Source organism: Poecilia mexicana, unplaced genomic scaffold, assembly GCF_051168715.1.
Source record: "Poecilia mexicana isolate PSO_F unplaced genomic scaffold, ASM5116871v1 scaffold_13, whole genome shotgun sequence".
NCBI lineage: Eukaryota > Metazoa > Chordata > Actinopteri > Cyprinodontiformes > Poeciliidae > Poecilia > Poecilia mexicana.
In genome coordinates, this window is record NW_028263382.1 from 16,230,544 (window position 1) to 16,250,544 (window position 20,001).

The 20,001-nt window shown below is 38.2% G+C and overlaps 1 long non-coding RNA gene across 1 annotated transcript in view; it reads right to left on the minus strand.

Annotated features, from left to right (window-relative positions):
- LOC106916654 (uncharacterized) overlaps positions 1–11,441 on the minus strand; it is an 88,811-nt gene extending 77,370 nt beyond the window's left edge. The window contains exon 1 of the long non-coding RNA XR_001418033.2: positions 10,993–11,441. This is a non-coding gene — a long non-coding RNA (uncharacterized LOC106916654). The remainder of the gene's footprint in view (positions 1–10,992) is intronic.
- Positions 11,442–20,001: the final 8,560 nt, after the last annotated feature.

Below are 20,001 nucleotides of genomic sequence, written 5' to 3' on the forward strand. Positions count from 1 at the left end.
GTAACATTGCAAACAAAGGAGGAACAAAGTCTTACAACAAATTCAATCAATTGCCTTGTTTAAAAGATGTGTTCCATGTTGTCAGATCAAAGAACAATATACTTTTGTGACTGAGCTAATTTATGATTTAGCATGGTGGGTAATCACTTTTTCTGACAGAGTCGGGTTGCTTGAGATAGCCGATTCCATTAGCAATCATTTGAAAAGTGCGTGCATTTATTTTGGTCATAAGTTTGGTTAAAATTTTATTCATAATATGAAACATTTAACTTTGAATATAAAGAAAAACTAGAACAGATCTGCACATTTTATAGAGTCAGGCTTGATAATGCTTCTGAAAATAGTTTCTGCATTGTGATACAAAAACAAGTGTTTGTTATTCAATTTTTTTTTTTTTCTTTTAAAGCCAGCTTGGATTTAACAACGCAAATAGCTTTATGCCTCCTATTGGATAATTAGAGCATGGGCACTTATATTCCAGCTGGCAACAATTTATTTAACCCCAGCTAATGCAATCAGCTTCCCATTTTCTATAATGTGTAGAAAGGCATGTTGTGTTGTGGAAAAGATGTTGGTTTATTTAAGAAAGGTCAAACCACTGATATGCATTAAACAGCGAAAACATCTAAGGACATTGCAAAAACTGCTAAAAATTGGGTAACGAACTCTCCAAAGCAATATTAAACTGATGAAAACGGAGAGCCATCATCTTTGAGGAAGGAATGTAGATGGAAAAAAAACAAACAAAAAAACAGTATGTCAGTCACTCTGGGTTACGTTTAGTTGTAAAAGCAAGAGCAAATGAACTATGCAAAGGAAACTCAAGGAACTGAGAATGAATAGCAGTGCAGCTACAAGAAAAACAAAAATCTTTGAGACTAACAGGATAAAAAAGGCCTTCAGTTTGATAGGTAGTATGAAGATTGGACTCTGGAACAGGGCTGTAATCAAAGCTAAAGACTGTGCAATGCAAGTGTGATTTTTTTATTTTACTTTGGTGGACACTCTTGCCAGGCAGTGCAGATAGAAAGAAAGAAATCAAATCAGAGTGATGGAGAACGATTCAACAGGATGAGTTAAAAAGGAAAAGGAGGCAAGAATCAACAAGTGATAAGCAAGTCAAATAGAGGAAGATGTGGCGTTTGGTGCGAACTAATGAAGGGGATTACAATAAGAGCCAAAAGCCAATCAAAGAACTGAGATAGTTAGTCATGGGAATTTTAAGCATGGGTCTTTTTTTGTGTAAAACTTTTACTGTTGTATGGGAAACAGGGCATCATGAAAAGCAGCACCCAATAAGTTGTTGGTTTCAGTAGAACAGCAGCAGTAAACGGCACTAAATGAATGAAAAAATTTACATCTGCACACATCTACCAAAGGAACCAAGGTTTGTAGGCTAAAATTCACAACAGTTATACTAAAACTCTACATATTTAAACACATTCATAAACACAAAGTGGCAAATCATAATACACGTTTAGCCATGTGGACAACTAAAGGCAACATATTAATGGGATGTGAAAGCCTGACAGTCTCTCTGTGGAGCACTCTCCCTGACACCTCAGCATGTGTCTTGATTTAAGCAGAGCAGAGAAAAAGCTCATCATGTTCACCGTTGTCAATTCTTGTTCCAGCACTCAGCCTGAAGTGTTGTAGAGTGTTCAGACTATTTAACTGAAAGCCAAGCATACCAAACAACAACTCCGACATCGTAGATACATTTCCTTTTAGAGCAGACTCTCTTACATTCAGTCATTTATGTTGACTGAATGTACAAAGGAAAATGCAGGGGTAATGACATCAAAATAAATTCCCTTTTTCTGTTTATCATGTTGCCTGGCTGCTACAGGTTTTATTCCCATTTCCTGCAGCACTTCCTTGTTATCTTCAAACTCCCTCGTGGGCCACATGAATCACACACTCAAAATGTATGAACTCCCTGAAAAAGTTGTGCCCTAATAAGTCCTACGACTCTAACGTGATCAATCCGAATGGATGTACACATGACTCTAAGGAGCAAAAGGCAAAGTGACTCAAACAGATCTGAAGCTTTGCACTGAAGCCCAGTCAACTCTGCTTAACCCGTCAGTGTCGTTTTCCTCTGTGTCCCACAATGCTACTACACACAGAGACGTCTAGCAGCTCAGCTCATACACTCATCAGCAACTTAGAGTGAAGACAGCGCTTCTGTACACAGGGTGAAGTCTGGGGCTTCACCGCGGCGGCTGCATACTTCTCTGCCTTATCAGGTGTTTTCAGGGAAGAAAGAGACTCCTACCTTCTTAGATCCAGTTAGCGTCAGACGGAGAAACGCACATTTAAACATCCACTGTTAGTTATTTCCCTCTGAACTTAGGCATAGAAAAAAAAACCCCTGTCAGGTCATTTAAGGAGACAATAATTAAACGATCCCTTGCCTTGGAATCCAAAGAGGAAAGCGATCCCGGTGATCCAAGCCGTGGGTATCCAGAAGTAACGCATGGTATCCGGTTCTCAGGCGCAGTTGCTCCGCGCTCTTGACAAAGCTCCGTCTCCAGCTGCAAGTTTCCAGAAGAGAGCGCGTACTGCAGGTGAAGCCGAGCGGAGGAAGGAATCCTAGTCTGAGGGGAGCTGATGAAAGCTGGAAACCCGATCACTGCTTTGACTGCTACTCTCACACGGAGAGTAGCGACCCCTGCTGAAGAGCGCACCGAGAGAAGGATAAGTTCCGTGTTTCACGGGGAGGGAAGATGAGGTGTGGACGAGGGGGGCGTGGTGGAGGGATTCCCTCTTGAGGTTATGCTTGAAGTCAGTTACAGTTAAGCCCATAACTATTTATACTCCAGGTAGATTGTGTGGAGAAATTATTTCAGCTATTTTCATCTTTATGCGCAAGAAAAATCAAACATCTCTCGAAAGACAAATGTAAAGCATTCCAATTATACATTTAAGCACATACTATAAATTGTAATTTTCATAAAATGTATAACATTCTACTAATTGATGCATTTGTTAATTTTATTTTCCCGTTTAAATTTTTTTTTTCAGTCTTCCATTTTAACCACATATTAATAGTAACAGTTCCAGAGTTGATAAGATCCACTTCAGAGGAACATGAAAGACTAATATTATTCCAAATGATTTTTAAAGCCGTTAAAATGTACCAACACAAAGTAACACGAAAAAAATAAATGTGTATTTACATCCCCCAAATCCATTTTCCCTTATTTTAGAGGAACCACACCCCTGATTATTTGCATGATTGCAAATGCTTCTGATCAAGTATGGGACATATAAAATTATATAGGTATCTTAAGGTTATCTTAGCATTCATAGACTTTACTGCTAATGTTTTTTGCAGCTCCAGTTTCTGCTTCGCTATGCTGATTGTTTCTGTCCTAAATAAGGAGCTCTTCTGTCTATTTCTGGGGACTCCATCCCAGTGGTTCCCGTCGTAGCAGACCTTTAGCATTTCATCTTCAACTCTATTGAGATCATTTGATTTATGACTGTTGTGCTCTCATTAACTTGAACTATCTGCAGCGTTCTGGTCTGAAAACCCCTAGAGGCTCCCTTCAGACTTTGAGAGTTAGTAAGACTGGTTCCAACAAAGAGTGAGATGATACCAGGGCAAAACGTCACTTCCTAGTTCAGATATAGTTCAAGTACTTTGGACTGTGGGCCTCTGCTTGAACAAGTATGGAGCTCATTACCAACAGGAGTGATCCTACATATAAAGAGAAAACAACAATTTACAGCTGCAAAACATTCAAATTAATTAAGACGAAAAAATTGGTGACATACATGTCTCACTACTTCCTGGCAGATGCATGGGTTTGTTTGATGCGTATACATCATCTTATATACTGCAGCAGATCTCAAAGTGAGCAATTATTCAGTTTCTGTATCAACTTTAACTAATGAGCACGAACCTGCTGCATGTCAGAGGATTTTCTGTAGAGTTGTCTTCAATAATTTACAGTGTGTTCACTCGTACTCTCAGAACCTATCCAAGCTGCACACAAATCTGTGACCAAGAGCCGTATACGGGCATAAACAATATTTGCATTTTTTCCCCCCAAACTATTTTTTTTAAAACATGTAAATTATACCAAATTAGCTATAATATATGAAATAGTGTTTCCTCGTACAGTTTTAAATAATGACAGCCAATTTTTTTTTTTTTTTTTTGCATTAGATCGTTTTTAATTGACATTGAACATTAGGATTTACCATATTTGCCTCCTTTAAAAAAATATTTGAGCTTCCTCAACTTCTCCAAACCCCCTAAATCTGTTACTCATTTTCATTGAACTGTGACAACTTTACCTCCCAATTTCTTCCTCATGCAGAACTTAACTATGCTCAACATGAATAATTCAAAGCAACACATGAGAAACCGAACTAATTATACATGATACTGAAAGGCATGGAGAAGAGGATGTGAAATTATGAAAGACGGGAAAATATTTAATGTAAAAGGAACTAAACGGGACACCCCCCGGTACAGCAGTATTGTTGGAGCCAAAGGAGCTTCTCTTCATCACCTCCTCCTTGTCACAGCAGCAACAGATCCGCTTTCTTCTAATTACACGAGTTTTTCTCACTTCACTAATTGCTTCACATATTTTACATTAATGTCCACATTCTCAGTAACCAGCAGAGCTGTCTGATGTCTTATTTGCAAGCCGGATTTAAAAAAATTGATACTTTTTCCACTGAGCTCTCAAACCCACAGTCCAGGTCAGAAAATGAAAAGAAGGTCACAAGCTCATTGTTCACCAATGAAAATATGTCTTTCAGGCGTTTGGAACAAAAAAATAATAATAAAAAATTAACAGTGGAAGCAAGAACATGATAGTTAGACATATTTAAGCTCATTATTTTTGGTAAAAAAAAAAAATCTAATTGCTTTTTGGACTAAAATAGTAAAGGCAAGGAGAGTAGGAAGGCAGAAATTAAATATTCATCTGTTCCTGAGTCCTCTGCAATGTGTGAAGTACTATTTAAAAAAAAAAAAAAAAAAAGTGATTCAGTGTGATGAATTAGAAGTGCTTCACACCTTTACTAAACCAGTGGTTCCCAAACTTTTTCTCCTGGGCCCCCCCTCAACCCCCCAGTGGTTTCCAAACATTTTCTGCCCCCCACCCCACTGATTACACATTACAAATAGCTGTCTGGTTGACCGACTTTGTGAGAGGGTGGGGGGGGGGGGATTCATAGAGACTCCCTGACTCTAGGAATGAGCGGGGTGGGTGCAATGGGTGTATACTAGCTACCCGCTAGGGGTAGCTAGTATTTACTAGCCCCCCTGGGGGGGGGGGGGGGGGAGCACCCCCACAGTTTGGGAACCTCTGAACTAAACAATGCTTGCTGTGGTAGCACCTGCATTTATTGAGTTCATTTTCCTTGACCCCTTATATTTGAGTATTTCATTTAAGCTACTTTACATTTGTTCAGAAAGTAAAATGGGATGATGTCATTGAGGCATTTTTAAAGCAAATGCACTGACCATGTGCAAAAATGAAGGAAGCACTTTTTGATTGAAAGAAATAAACGCTTTTTTTAATTATATGACCCTTTGCTGATGTTAAAGACAGCTCATAGTGTTCATTCTTGTAAGTTTCCAAGTTCAAACATCTTGAGATAAAACCCAGACTGACGGTGTGTTTCCTTTTTTCTTTTGTCTATTCTCTCTGCTCTGTAGTCAGTCGATCAGATGGACACATCTCACTTGGTTGTTCATTCACCAATATTCTACAACCTCCCATTTTCTGGATAAACTCTTAAGATTACTTTCAATAAATCACTCAGTTTTTTTAATTTCTTTCCATACATTTTCCATCCAAGAGGATGGAAAAATGTTTTTACCTAAAGTTGACAGCCTTTTTTGTTAATTCAAAAGCTTCACATAGTAGGAAAATAAAGAGACTGTTTTAAGATTTGCTACCTGAATGTAGGTCAAGAATTTTTAATGCAACCTATTTATACAGCTTATTAAAGTTCATGTGCCATTTGCTGCACATTTACCTACAATAGTTGCCATTTATTATGGTTATTAGAGCGTTGACAGTAATGAGATCAATCTGATCCACTTCCCTCCCCTCTCTGGATTATCTGTCAGGCTAAAGAAACTCAGTAGGAATGTGAAGAAAGAAATGATTAAAAACTAGTAAAATAAAGTTGTCTCTTTTCAGCTGTGCCATTTACAGAGAATCGCATAGAAATGAGACCACCTTGCAAGTTAAAATGAATTCAATATTGATAATTCTCTCCATAATCAATCAGCTCAGCGTCTGTAGTGATACTGCATTTCTCAACTCAGAGGATGCATTTTACTTTAAAATGATCAAAGTAACAAATACCCTGAATAAATCATGCTCCACTTGGAGCAGTTCAACATCAGACACCCATCAACTGAACACCATGTTCCACTGATAAAGGCAAAGAAAGAAAAAAAAATACTTTAACTTTTGAATTAAACATCATATTTGGTCCCAGGTGTAAATATTTAAATAATGACCAAGTGTTGTCAAGCTATGTAGACATGCACTGATACAAGAATTTCCATGAGAAGTTTTTAAACATTAAGGATGTTAGGCAGATGCACTTTTCATTCAGAGCGTACAATTTGTCAAGGCCTCTCTCAGAGATGATGTTTGATAAAATAACTTCCATCAAAGCCCTTAATCTCTTGAGAAAGTACTTTCATATTACAATAGCATATCTAACTTGTTTGTTAAAGCTGATCAACATAAAAAAAAAATAATAATAAAAAATCTCCACATGCTCGGTAATTCAACCACACATTCCCACATAAAAGCTCATTCACAGCTTCTCTCTCATTTCTGTACAAACATCCCACACTGCTGCTCTTTGTGGAGTCACTTGTAACTTTTTCTTCCACATTTACCACAAATGTTTCACATAAAAAAAATAAAAAAAAAACTTGTTCCACCTCCTCCACCTGCTTTTGGTAAGGACAAACTCAAATGTGCAGATAACCGTTGCACTGACAATTTTTTTTTTTTTTTTTTTTAAGTCACCAGCTCTACTTAGACTTTCTATGACAAACCTTGTAATGGTTGGAGAAGCCCATCAATAATTTGTACACCCCTTATTCTCCAAAGCTCTTAGACTTAAGGTTCATTGATAATGCATAGCTTATCTGCAATCTACGTCAATCAAAGCCTGCTATTTGGAGGATTTTATAAACTGGAGATGAGTTAGGACAAATGCAGAAACTATTCACATATGTTTACAAGCTACATTTCAAGCTTAAAATTTATGTCCTTCACCCTCTTTACCAACCATTTTCATAAATTTGCAGCAATGACATAAAAACAAAAGCAAATATGCAAAAAGCCAAGCAAGCAAAGGTCATAGTGTATAAACCCACCCTGGTGACACGTAGATAGACCATACATAAACCATGAAATGATCTCCTGTGAAAACCACTGTGCCAAATCTTATTGGATCCACCTGCTGCCTCGGGAGAACATAAAGTGTTGCAATGTTAAAAGTGTGTGTGCGCTCAAGTACAGTGAATAGGCAACTGCTCCTCTTACAGTTTATTTTGTTTTAGATTATCCACATCCTGTTTAAAACATCACAAACGGATAGCTTTAATATGATACCTGTTTACTAAAACAGAGACCCGTTTCCCCACCAAGCCAAACCCTTTAGGGACCTCTCAATGTTATGATCCTCAGGTGTTTGTATTACGGTTTTCACCCGTTTCTATTTGATATCTTTATTGTTTATTTGGTTAGTTGTTATTTTAGTTTATTCCTGAGTTAGTTTACCTTATCTCATTGGTTGTGCTTTGAGCTTCTTTCTTTAGATTAGTGTTTCTGATCAAGTCAGTTTGTGGTTCGGTCTCTTAAGTTATTCTCTGCTTTGTTCATCTCTTACCTTTTCCTCAGCTTGTGCCATCTTGCTCCTCTTCTCAGCCATTTCCTATCCCTTGATTTCCCCATTTCTGCACTTTCAGTCTGCTGCTTTCTCAGATGATTAGCTACTCTGGTTTCTTTGTCACTTTCACCTCTCTCTCTCAGTATTTAAGCTCCTCTGTTTGTTCTATTCCTTCCATGTTCTTGCCTGTGCTCTCTTCTGTCACGGTGACCTGTAAATGTTCTCTTTGTTTCATTAAATTATGCATGACAATCTCAATCTCTCCTCTGCATTTTTAGTCATGCCTCAAACCAGCACTAAATAACACCTAAACTTTCTGGAAAAATATTATATGAACTGACAACGGAAAAAAAAAAAAAAATCTTACAAATGTGTGCACCATTACATCTGCATTAAAACTAACACCATTTCAGGAAAAAAAAAGGCAGACATTTAAGCATGGTAATAGTAGTGCAATAATTCTGGGCTGCTCTGCTGATTCAGGAACCTGAAAAGTTTGCTCTAATTAATGAAAGATAAGGCAATATTGTTCACTCTCCACAATAGCTTTCCCTCCTCCAGCCAAGCGAATGCCGAAATTTGTGCATTTAAAATTTTAAGGTTGTATGAGCAGACGTGCACATGCAGGCCAGCAATGCAAGAAAGATGAAGAATGTTAAAACTTTGTCACTGTAATATCCTGTCTTGGGTTTACCTAGAGTAGCAGAAAACGGTTGCTTATCACCGTCGTTTGTCGCTCCCCATATGTAGCACAGTTGCCCTTGTCAACTCTTTAATCAACTGGAGATCCTGTGCTATGATTTCCAATGGAATATTTATGCTTGAAAACCCCACAAAGTGACTGAATTGAAACATTTCTATACTGTCTTGGAATACATTCCTTCAGAGTGATGTAAAAGACAGATTGTCAGTTAAAGCAAAAGCCTAATGGCAGCCGTTAGTGCTGAATGTCACCAAGTAGGAAGAGCTGCTAGAATTGAAGAGACGTTAAAGCATCATTCACTTTATTCTTGTTCACAATATTCTTTAAAATGGTGTGAAATAAGTCATAGCAATTATATTAGTGATATGATTCATTAAATAACTTCTGTGGGAAGCAGCCCATGTTTTTAATTCTCTCTTCACTCAAAGCAAAACATCAACTTGCCTTTCTCTATGCATCTGGAATACTCAAATGCAGACTTGCGTCCTAATTAATGTCAGCTTTGGGATTTTTCTCACAGTATTTATTTTTTTTGGGAAAAAAGAAAAATCTAGCAATGTCTTGAAATTAACGGTTTATTTTTCAGTAGCAGTCAACAAAGGCGCTTTTTCTTCCCTGGTCCTCAAACCACATTGTCCTGCATGTTTTAATTGTTTCCCATCAAATCTGATTCCAACTGATGGTTGTTTACTGAGGTTGTACAGAACTCAAATCATCTTAATCAGGTTTGTTAAACCAGGGAAACATACAGGGCAGTGTGGATCAAGGACCAACGTCAGGAAACGCACATAGTGGTAGGTATGTGTAGAGTTACAGGAGGTTAACGTATGGTTGTAAAATACTTTTTTTTTTTTGAGAAAAGCCTATAAAAGATCCAACAAATGGCAAAAGGACTGACATGCAAATACCTACGGCAGCAGAAAATGCCTTCCCAACACTTTGAATTTGCACAAAATTTTCTTTAAAAGTGCTTTTCAAAAATCACAGACAGATTATTTTACCATTTGTTTCTGCATGTACCATCTGCACTTCAAGTGGTGAAAATTACAGGAGAAAAGGAAACATCTGATCGCATGCAGTCACAGAAATGAAAAATGTAGGAACAAAGGTGACCCTTCAGAAAATCAGTAAAGCCATCCTTGGAACTGCAATCAGGAGACACGGAACAGGCCATGACCAATCAGAGCATCAGTGCCTGACCCCTAAAGTGATGCAACAGTTGCACAATCTAACTTTTAAAAAAAACAGTCACATTTCAGAGACTACAGATGTAGTAAAGCAGCTGTGGCAGGAAATCAGAGCTCAAAGAGTCAGTTCAGACAGTGTGAAATAGAATAAATAACGGTCTGTCTGGACCTAATACTGCTTTTCAAGACAAGACAGAAAATAAACCTAACAGCAAAAATGTATTTAATGACTGTCACACTGGTCAAGTGAGAAATGTTGTGCATGACTTCTTATGGCCATTGTAAATATCACATTTAAAACTGCTTTTCTTTATAATTCCAATTTAAATCAATTGACTTACATGTTCTCCTTTAAGGGATTTTGTCATCCAAGATTGAAGAAATCAAAAATGATCAATATTTAAAAATAACTGGTAAGACAAATAAATAAAAAAAAAAACAGTGTCCCATTATAGAGATCAACAAATGATCTGAGTAATATAAGCTACAGGAATACAAATAAAAGCACAGGACCCATTAATTGCAACAAATGACAGTGATGTGTTAAATTTTAACACATGTGCCGAATCAACTCAGGGACAACACATTTGTCTTTATTGACACAACTAATGTGTATGTGGTTTTAACACAACTATTGTGTCATTGAAATCAACACAAATATGTGGTAAAATGTGTCATTTTGACACATGTGTAAAATGTGTTTTCATAGTTTAGGTCAAATAAAAATGGACATTTTCATATGAGAATATAAAGATGCATACTTTTATTAAAATTGAATACGTTACAACAATATTTTGCGACAGTTCTTTTACATACAGGTAAAATTCAAATCACTAGTTAATTCACCAGTCAACATGTTTTTTTTTCCAGTACGTGTGCTTTTCTTTGTATGGAGAACAGTTGATCGTAAATATGTAACGCAAAGACAGGAGTAGAGTTGTGGTGGATAGGACACACCAAGTAGAGTTTGAAAAGTTTGTCCATCAAAAGGAAGCTTGAAGTCAGCAAATGAAATTAACAGGACTACGTTCGTAGATTCGATTTCCCATTACATGTGCATTCAGAGTTTTAAACAATCACTTGGAGGGTTCAGCAAAATGGGATTATATAAGAATAACATAAAAGCAGTCAAATTTCTCAGCCTACTATAACTGAGGACAATTGACTGTTTGAAGGAGGTATGAGATAACAGTGATGTGGTTTACTCACCTTAAGTTCCATTTGCTTTCACCTCCAGAAATGGTTGCCCCAACACCTCATTTAGCAGCCAGCCCACTGGCAGGTTTTCAGTTCAGTTTTTGTTTTTTTTTTAGAGATGATTTTCCTTTTGTTTTGTTTGGTTGCAAGTCATTTTCTTCCAAAACACCCTGAGTATACTCTCATCATCTCCTCAGTTATCTGTCCTTGTTTTGGGTCAAATGGCCACAGGTGAAGCTCATCAGCCTAATCAAGGCAGTGCTCACCTTTCAGTGGTGGTGGATTGACTTTGGCAGGACAGTGGAGTACCAGAGGACAACCACAACACATTTTAGCCAAAAACCAGTTGAAAATGTAGAATTTCCCATTACTCTTAAGTTCCCATACATTATTTCATTAGATTTAATCCAGTTTGACAGAATCAAAGTTCCAAGAATAACATATTTCCAAAATGAAAGGGATTTTATAAGACACACACCACCACACAGTAGTACATAAATGTGAAATAAAAGGAACATAATACATTTTCAAGATGTGTTATAAACAAAAATCTAGAATGTGTGACATAAATACAAATTCAGACACTTGCAAATCGGAATAAAGTTGTGTACTAAAAAATGTTGTGTAAGATCCACGATGTCAGATTTTCATTTTGAAACTGTATCTCACCTTTGCGACAAATTACACCTCTTGGCTCCCCCACTGTTCACATTCTGGGCTCCCTGCTGCAACAGGCTGCTTCTTGTCTATGGCCATGACTGAAGGCTGGTAATGGCAGTCAGTTGGGAGAGGGGTGGGAATTTCATGCCAAGCAGCTGAATCCCCCTGGCACTGCAAATGCGTGTGTGGGGAGCCTTGTCACTACAGAGACTCCAAAAAATCCCGATCCAAATAGCAAACAAATATCTAGACATTACACTTAGTCAGCATAAATGTAACTCTTGAATAGATATGAAGAAATCTGGAGAAAAGAAAAGATGCAAACAAATTCTGCCTGGGTTGTATTGAGACTACAGACATGCTCAAAGTTTCGGCTTCAAGCAAAGCAAAAACTCAGAAACATCATTCTCCCTTTGATCTTTTCCAAGGAGATGCTTTTTTCCCCTTTTTTATAGAGCTGTGAACCTCAGAAGTTTGACAAAAAGACAGCATGGAGAAGCAGCGGCTGAGTTTCTGTTGTGGATGATATTTATGGTATCTAATTAGGCCACAGCAGCGAAGCTCTGTGAAGGCCTATTGAAATTGTATTGTTTATTATGAGGCCCTAGCAGTGAAGCACTGCGAAGGCCTATTCTTTTCATGCTGTTTATTATTAGGCTCGAGGAGCAAAGCGCTGCGAAGGCCTATTGTAATCATACTGTTTCTTCTTTCTTATTATGCTTCCGCCAAATAAATTGGCTCAAAAATGTATCAAACTTAGCGGAACATACAGCCTGTGTGAAATTTACATATTTTAAGGTCAATTCAAAAATTGCAAAAGAAACGACTCAACAGCGCCAACTAGCAACTTTCAAAATACCCTCTTCAGTTCATCGTAGAGATTCGGTACACTTGTAGAGCTCCCCAAGACGCACAGAAAATACAATTAATGTCATTGTGCAAGTCAAACAGGAAATTGACCATTTTGGATTGAAGTTCTGATTTTGACCCCATTTTGGCCATTTACAGCCTTCGCATTTGATCAAACTCCTCCTAGGAATTTCAATCGATCGGCTTCAAACTTGGTCAGATTGTTCATAAGGCATGGCCGATTAAAAGTTATCAAAACGGTGAGTTTTCGTGCGTGAGGTCAAACTTTGACCTCACGCAAACTTTGACCTTTGCGTGAGGTCAAAGTTTGCCTACTCGCCATGTGACACCAAACTGTCACATGGCGACACAAAAACTCATAGAGGCACCAAACTTTCAGTGATTGATCATCATCGGGTCCCCTACAATACCCAATGGTCAAATGATGACATCACTTAGCCACGCCCCTGAGAAAAGGAAGTGTCATATTTTACTCTGAGGAGTCTCTATCTGACCCCTTTGACCTAATCAACCTGAAACTGACAGAAGACATGTTGGTGTGATGTGGATTCCAACCCGACCGGTTTCGATGGAGCAGGTGGGCATGGTGGTGTGGCGAAGTGACCTTTAACGCCGTTGCCATACGTTTGCCTCTAGATTCCACATGTTTCAACTGAGCTGCACCAAACTTGGCATGAGTGACCCTGGTTGGATGCCTGACGATCCTATATCATCATAGTCTGACATGATCTAAGGCCTGGCCCCTCAGAACAGGAAGTGTTTTGTTTTTGTTTTTTTCCTTGGAAATCCCCATCTCTGGCTCTGTTGACCTAATGAAGATGATTCTGTGTTGGATGACAGATAACAAGTTGGTCTCACTTGCTTTAAAGTGCCAAGAGTTTTCAGTAGAGGGCGTGGCCATGGCAGCGCAGTACAAAAAGGTTTCTGGAAGCCATGGTCCAAACCCAACAGGAAGTCGGCCATTTTGGATCAAAGCCGTCATTTCCTCTTTTTTATAGACGTTGTATCTGATCGAACACATCCTACAGTTTTTCAGATAAAGTATTCAGAACCACTCAGCACACTCTTGAGGCACTGAAGGTGAAAAGTTATCAAAAGATTTCTTGTACATCAAAGCATGTGGGCGTGGCTAAGTGTCAAACTTTGACTATTCGCCATGAACTCAAGGTGGAATAACTTCCACATGCAAGGTCACAGCTGCATCAGACTCCATATGTCTCACTACAAACCAGTACTGATAACATTGTGAGGGTGAATTGATGACATCACTTTAGCCCCGCCCATTTCCAACTGCAAGTGACCTGTTTTGTCTACTGGATGTCTTACTCTATAATTCACATGGGCTTAATCCTGTGCCAAGTGACATAAAATGACATGATGATGAACTCTGTCAATGCTGGCTGCTGGCTGAACCGTGTGGGGGTGTGGCAAAATGGCAAATTTCAATCCCTCGCCATTAGCATACGGTTGTCTTTAAATCACACATGCACCATCCGATTTGCACCAATTTTTTTAAGATTGACTCTAGTGAACCTCTAAAGAGCCCAAAAGGATTACATTGTAGTTTGACTCAACTGCGCCCCCTATGTTAATCCATCAGTTGTATCTCTTCCCTGCATCAGCCGATCTGCACGACATTTTTCATGCATCATAAGGGAGCGCTGCCAAACACATCAATGAGCATCACCTGGCGGACAGGTGCAGGAACTGTGAGGCGGTGCTGGAACCCCTGCGGTGACCAATAGGCCGGAGAAACGCTGAGCTGCGAGGGCCGTTTGAGGCTGCTTGCAGCTTTAATTTTATATTGATGTTGTGCTGCACCTTTTTCCCTTCCTTGCAACACGCAGGTTAATTTCCTAGTTTCATGACCCGACCAAAGCCTCTCAGATTCATTACCTTGAAAAATAATGAGATTTGGCTAAGTATAAGACAGGCTTTAATGCCGAAAATGATCAAATGTTACAAGTCATACAAATGGAAAAGCCACAGAGTTACCGTCCAGCTCTGGGCTCCACTCAGCACACTTAAGGGTGCAATCAAGTGAAGCAAAGAATGGAGCATGAGGCCTGCTTTTATTTTCTCCTCATTCTGCACCCTCTCTAAGGAGTGTTGGCCTGCCTTAATCAGTCATATTTACATTTGACTGTCGCCAGTCCTATATGTTATGGTTATGTAAGTGTGCAGCAGTGTGTGAATGTGTGTGTGTGTGTGTGTGTGGGGGTGGGGGGGATGTGTGTGTGTGTGTGTGTGTGTGTGTAAGCAGATAAAAGATATAGAGAAAAGACATAGAGCCATATATCCCTAACATTGCCTAATGCATATACCTTATATAACTTCATACAAATCAGTGGTTAATTTAGTCTTTTTAGCAAAGATCTGCAACTTCATTATAAGGCAAGCTGCGTGTCTGTCACATTAATCCAAACAAATTATGTAAATCTATTAATTTTTTACTTCCTCCTATGTATGTAGGTCAATGGAAAAAGAAGGAAGAGAAGAAAATGAATAATGACTTTACAAGGGTTAATGACCAGACCTTTGTACAGGAAACTAATTGCTAATTATTAAAAAAATGTAAGTTATAGATAAACTCAAAGCCTTTGTTAGAGCGTAGGACTCAGCAGAAGCAGAAGAAGCCTGTGGGCAGTCTGGTAGCAGCTCATTCAGTTCTGCCTCATCCCCCTTCATTTCTGTTTGTGCCTTTGCTAGACTCTCGGAGCCCTTCAGAAGCCTCCCATGACAGCGTGGCCAGACCACCAACACCGGCAGCATGACCTTTATGGTCACAGCAGCAGACACTCAGGCACAGTGATGAGGGAGAGGAAGGTGGGCAGAGCAAGTGTCGGAGTTGTTTGTTTACATTCCCAGTACAGGTCTAATTAAAGTTTAATTCAGTGCAAAGTGTTGCCATGTGATTCAGGTCCAAAACACCAGATCTTTTTAACAACCTCTAAGACAAGAAAGAGGTAAGAAAAATACAACAGAGGTAAGGTTCTTCATCAGTGCAGCAAGAAAGAAAAAAACACACTGTAAACATCTAAAAGCTTTTTTTTTGATGGTAGAAGTTAGAAATTGCTTCTGATGTCTCTAAGCACCAAGAACTAAAACATATTCTGTGTTTTAACTGTTGTTAAAAGGATTTTAACAACAGGATTTGTTTGATATCATGCATTTTCCATTTTATTATGCACAATCAAGTAGCTATGTTACCTTCAGATGTTATAGAATGCTACATTTATCAAACATAGCTTTAAAGAAATGTTACTTTTCAAATTTGACACTTGAAATTGCCCTCTGTTTCTTTAAGAAGCATCATCATCATCATCATCATCATCATCATTATTCCTCAACAAGTATTGCACTGAAATGTAGCTCATAGGATTTCAACAGATTCACATTTCCACAAGGTGTTTGCTAATTGCTTCTGCCACTAGCTGGGAAAGGCGCAGGCGAGGCGTGTTCTGTGAGGTGGAAGCTCGGCTGGGTACTGCTGCTCCAAGGAGAAACTTTGTGGCACATTGTGGGAACAAGTGTTCAGGCACTTCTGAAGGATGCCATGGTGAATTCAGGAATTCCTTAAAAATGCATAGAGGAACCCAACCAGCACTCCAGGCATGTTTCTGATGATCAAATAACACTACAACATAATTAAAGAAGTCATTTTTTTTACATAATATCCCACTTTGAAATGCACTTGCTTAAATAAAAAAAAAACAAACAACAAAAAAAAAAAACTTTTTAAATCTGAAATTAGATATGACTTTTTTTGTAGTGAATCTCTTTCTTAACCTTGAAATGTCTTTTAGGGTTAAATGGTCTTGAATAAAATACCTCCTGCCTCATCAAACCATTCTGAATTAAAGTTTTAAAAATGTATACAAATCTAATGTGTCAAAAAATTTGAAACAATCATCGCTAGCAGGTCTTACTGATATCAATCCTTACTAAAGTTATCAAACTGTCACTTATTCATCACAACAATTACTATAAAGGCAAACAAAAGGCTGGACCAGTTTACTGAATAGGTGTTTAGAGCAGTCTGATCCAACAACTAATAATTAAACCCTTTGTTTGATATGAACTGTGAACCTGCATGCACCTCCTTAAATTACAATGTTTGTTTGGCCCCTCTGTTTTTTTACATTAAATGGGAACAAAACAATTTGTTCCCATTTAATGTAGCTCTTCCTACTTAAAGGAAGAGGTACATGAGCACATCTTCCTTTAAATAGATCTCACTTGTCCTGCTTTACAATAAAGCCATAGGTGACTGTGAAGGTATGTGTTGCTTCAAATTGCTCGAACCAATACAAAAATTGAAATAAGATTCTAGTCAGAGAAAATATCACCGTAACTGAGAGACAAAAAGCAGAGAATTAGATGGTGTGTTTATCTCAACAAAATGACATTGAATGTGTTACAGAGGAAACACTAATAGCCACAAAGTGCACAGCATTTTAGCACACTATACAATGAACTGCTTCAAAAATCAAAGAACACGTTTGTTTACATAAATGCTTCAATGCAAACCCTCCCTACTGAAAAACATTTTCATCTTTCAGTGTCAGTCTTACTAAGCCTGTGTGGTCTAAATGAAAGAATTCCACTTTGAGTCCTTTTCTTGTTTTAAGTTTCCATTTATCATCCAGCTGTGTCTGCTGCCTTTGAGGCAACAAGGCAAACAGTAGAGGACACCATATGAACTCAGCCTGCATGTCTTTGTTGCTCCAACATGAGACAAACTATTATCTTTATTATTTAACTCTGCCAGCTATGAAATACTGTCTGAGTTTGCGTTTGTAGTTTGGAGGTCAGAAGTTATCGGAATTGTTAAAACCAGGCCTTCTGATAAACTCTCCTTCATGTTATTTGTGACAAATGTGTTTTTGTCAAACCAGGCACAGTGGAGACAAGAGGAAAGGTTAAACAGTGGACAACCTACAATATTTGTTTTCAGATATAAATAAGAGGCTTATTTATCTATCCATCCAGGAGCAGGAGTTGAAACTAGTCTCAAGCCGTCGGTGGATGAGAGGCAGGGTCACTCATGCTCATCCACTTCAGTGTGTACCATAAGGTCAGAGCCTGAAATATATTTGTCTTTTAGATGAAAGCATAATATCAAACACACCACTGAACTAAATCTCAAACAGCTAAAGATGATCTGATAAACCACAGACATGATGGACATGAAAAAGATCCATCCATGCACCCAGCCACCCACCCACTGTCTGCACCCCCTGCAACCTTACTTGTGTCTATTTGAGCAATCATTGAACAAAAGGCAAGATACACCCTGGACAAGTCACAAGTCCATCACAGGGCAACACAGAGACACACAGGGCAAACAACCACATAATCTTGATCACAATTTGCTGTGGATGATTTTTAGTATTTAGATTGGCACATTTATTATCCACTCCTTATTTAATAGTGTCTTGCCATCATCATTTAGTGTGCTAGCGATATGAAAAAAACATGTGAAATACAACCAGATGCAAAAACCAAAGGCTTGTTTTTTGTAAATATTGTACCAACTACCAATGTAATCTTTTTTTTTTTCTCAGGCTTCAACTGTGTTTGACTCTCTCCCTTCCTTGTAATTTGTAATTTGAATGATAAAACATCGAAATCAAAACTAATGTAGATTTGTGATGAACGTTCTGGGTTCTCCTAACTCTAACGGAAAATTCTATGTAAACATATATTTCACTTTTCAGCTGGTAAAAGCTTAGACATATCCTAAATGAGAGAGAAAAAATGTGTTTGTCAGTAATGTGGGCCTCAGCTACATACAAGTGAACATGAACTGTGGAAAAGAGGAAGCCCTAAATTATTGTTGCCATAGTAACTTCCTGTTTTAATCAATGGCTGACTGCTGTTTTGAAAAATGAGTGCCTGCTCTTCGACTCAGGTCTATCTGAGGGTTTTAGCCGTTACAATTAGTAAAAAGAAAATAGCATTCACGATGAAGTAGATGAAGAAAGTGGATACTTGCACAGCAAAGGACAGTAGGAGGAATCCTTAGTGTTTGCTGAAGGTCATAATTTTTACCAGTTTGGAGTCGACAGTTCCATCTGCTCACATACACACGAAAGAAGATTTCACTACAGTCAGATTTTTGCACAACACATTCAGAAATTGAGGTAAATCTATGAAAACATTTTGTTGAATAGACAAAGAAAACATTTTTGCTTAATTTCTCTTCCAATTGTTATCGATATGAAACAGAGTAAATATTTTGAGAGTTGTTTAATTCATATGATGACCAACATCTGATTATTATTTAACCAGTGCTTTGGTACATGATCATTTCTTCTTTTTCTCCAGTAAATCATATACACTCTTATTCAAATTTGACTGAAATAAATTAAGATGAAGCTGTAACAGACAGGTATGACTGAAAATGTAACATAACAGAGCATAATCAGAACTAACTTTAGACTGAAAGTAAAATAGTGTATGCCCACGATACATGACCACTAATCGCATAGAAATTTCCAATTAGACGTAGCAGTGAATAACACAGCTGGGTCTGAAATCTGTTGATTATTTACAGATAAATGATACCTTGATGGGGAAAAAAAAAAAATCAATTTCCCAGATGTCAGCAAAAAGCCAAGGCCTTGAGAAAAAAAAAAATCACTGATCATTTTCAAATAATCTGAAGAAAAACTGCATTCAGAACATTCAGCCCATCTTTTCATAAGATACAAAGTCAAGCCTATGTTGTCATTTAATTTTCCCTCCATGTCTGAAGAAAGAACTGAAATGTCCTTTTGGCCTTGCAAAATAAAACATCCATTCCACAGTTAATAAAGCTGTGCCGTTCAAGTGAAAATCATTAATCACGCACCATTTTCCAAAAGACCCAGTTAATGTTCTGAGAGAAGTGCTGTCTCTGACACAATGTAGCTCACATAATATATAATCAAAACATATCTGCAGTGACTTCATTCACTGGCAAGTTAAGGCTTATCCTATCACATGGAATCAGAAACTCAAGCATTATCTGCAGAGCTGCGAGACTCATGACACAAGAGGAGCGCCCTTCCCTAGTTCACCGGCATACTACCTACTAGACATTTCAATATTGTACTAACACCAGCACTCCCCACCGAGGCAGCAGAGATGTAAGGCAGTCGCAGCACAGACCCACACCACACTACCCCCTGTCCTCAGTCCTTGTGCATGTACATATGTTTCCAGAAATGTGAGTGGAATAGTGCTTTCAAATTGGCATGTAGTATACATCGGGACAAAGTGAGGGGGAGGCACAGTCGGTCTCTCCTATGCAAGCAAGATCCAGTATCCCAAACTCGAGATCCAATTTTTTGTGTCATGTTGCATATCGCCGCCTTCCTAAAATAATGGCTTAAGTCATTTTGTTTTTTTGTTTTTTTTTAGCAAAAACGGGTTGATGATTTTTTTATTCTTTTTTTGTGTGTTTTTTTGTCAAAATCACTTTTGGAAAAACAAACGACTTAGGCC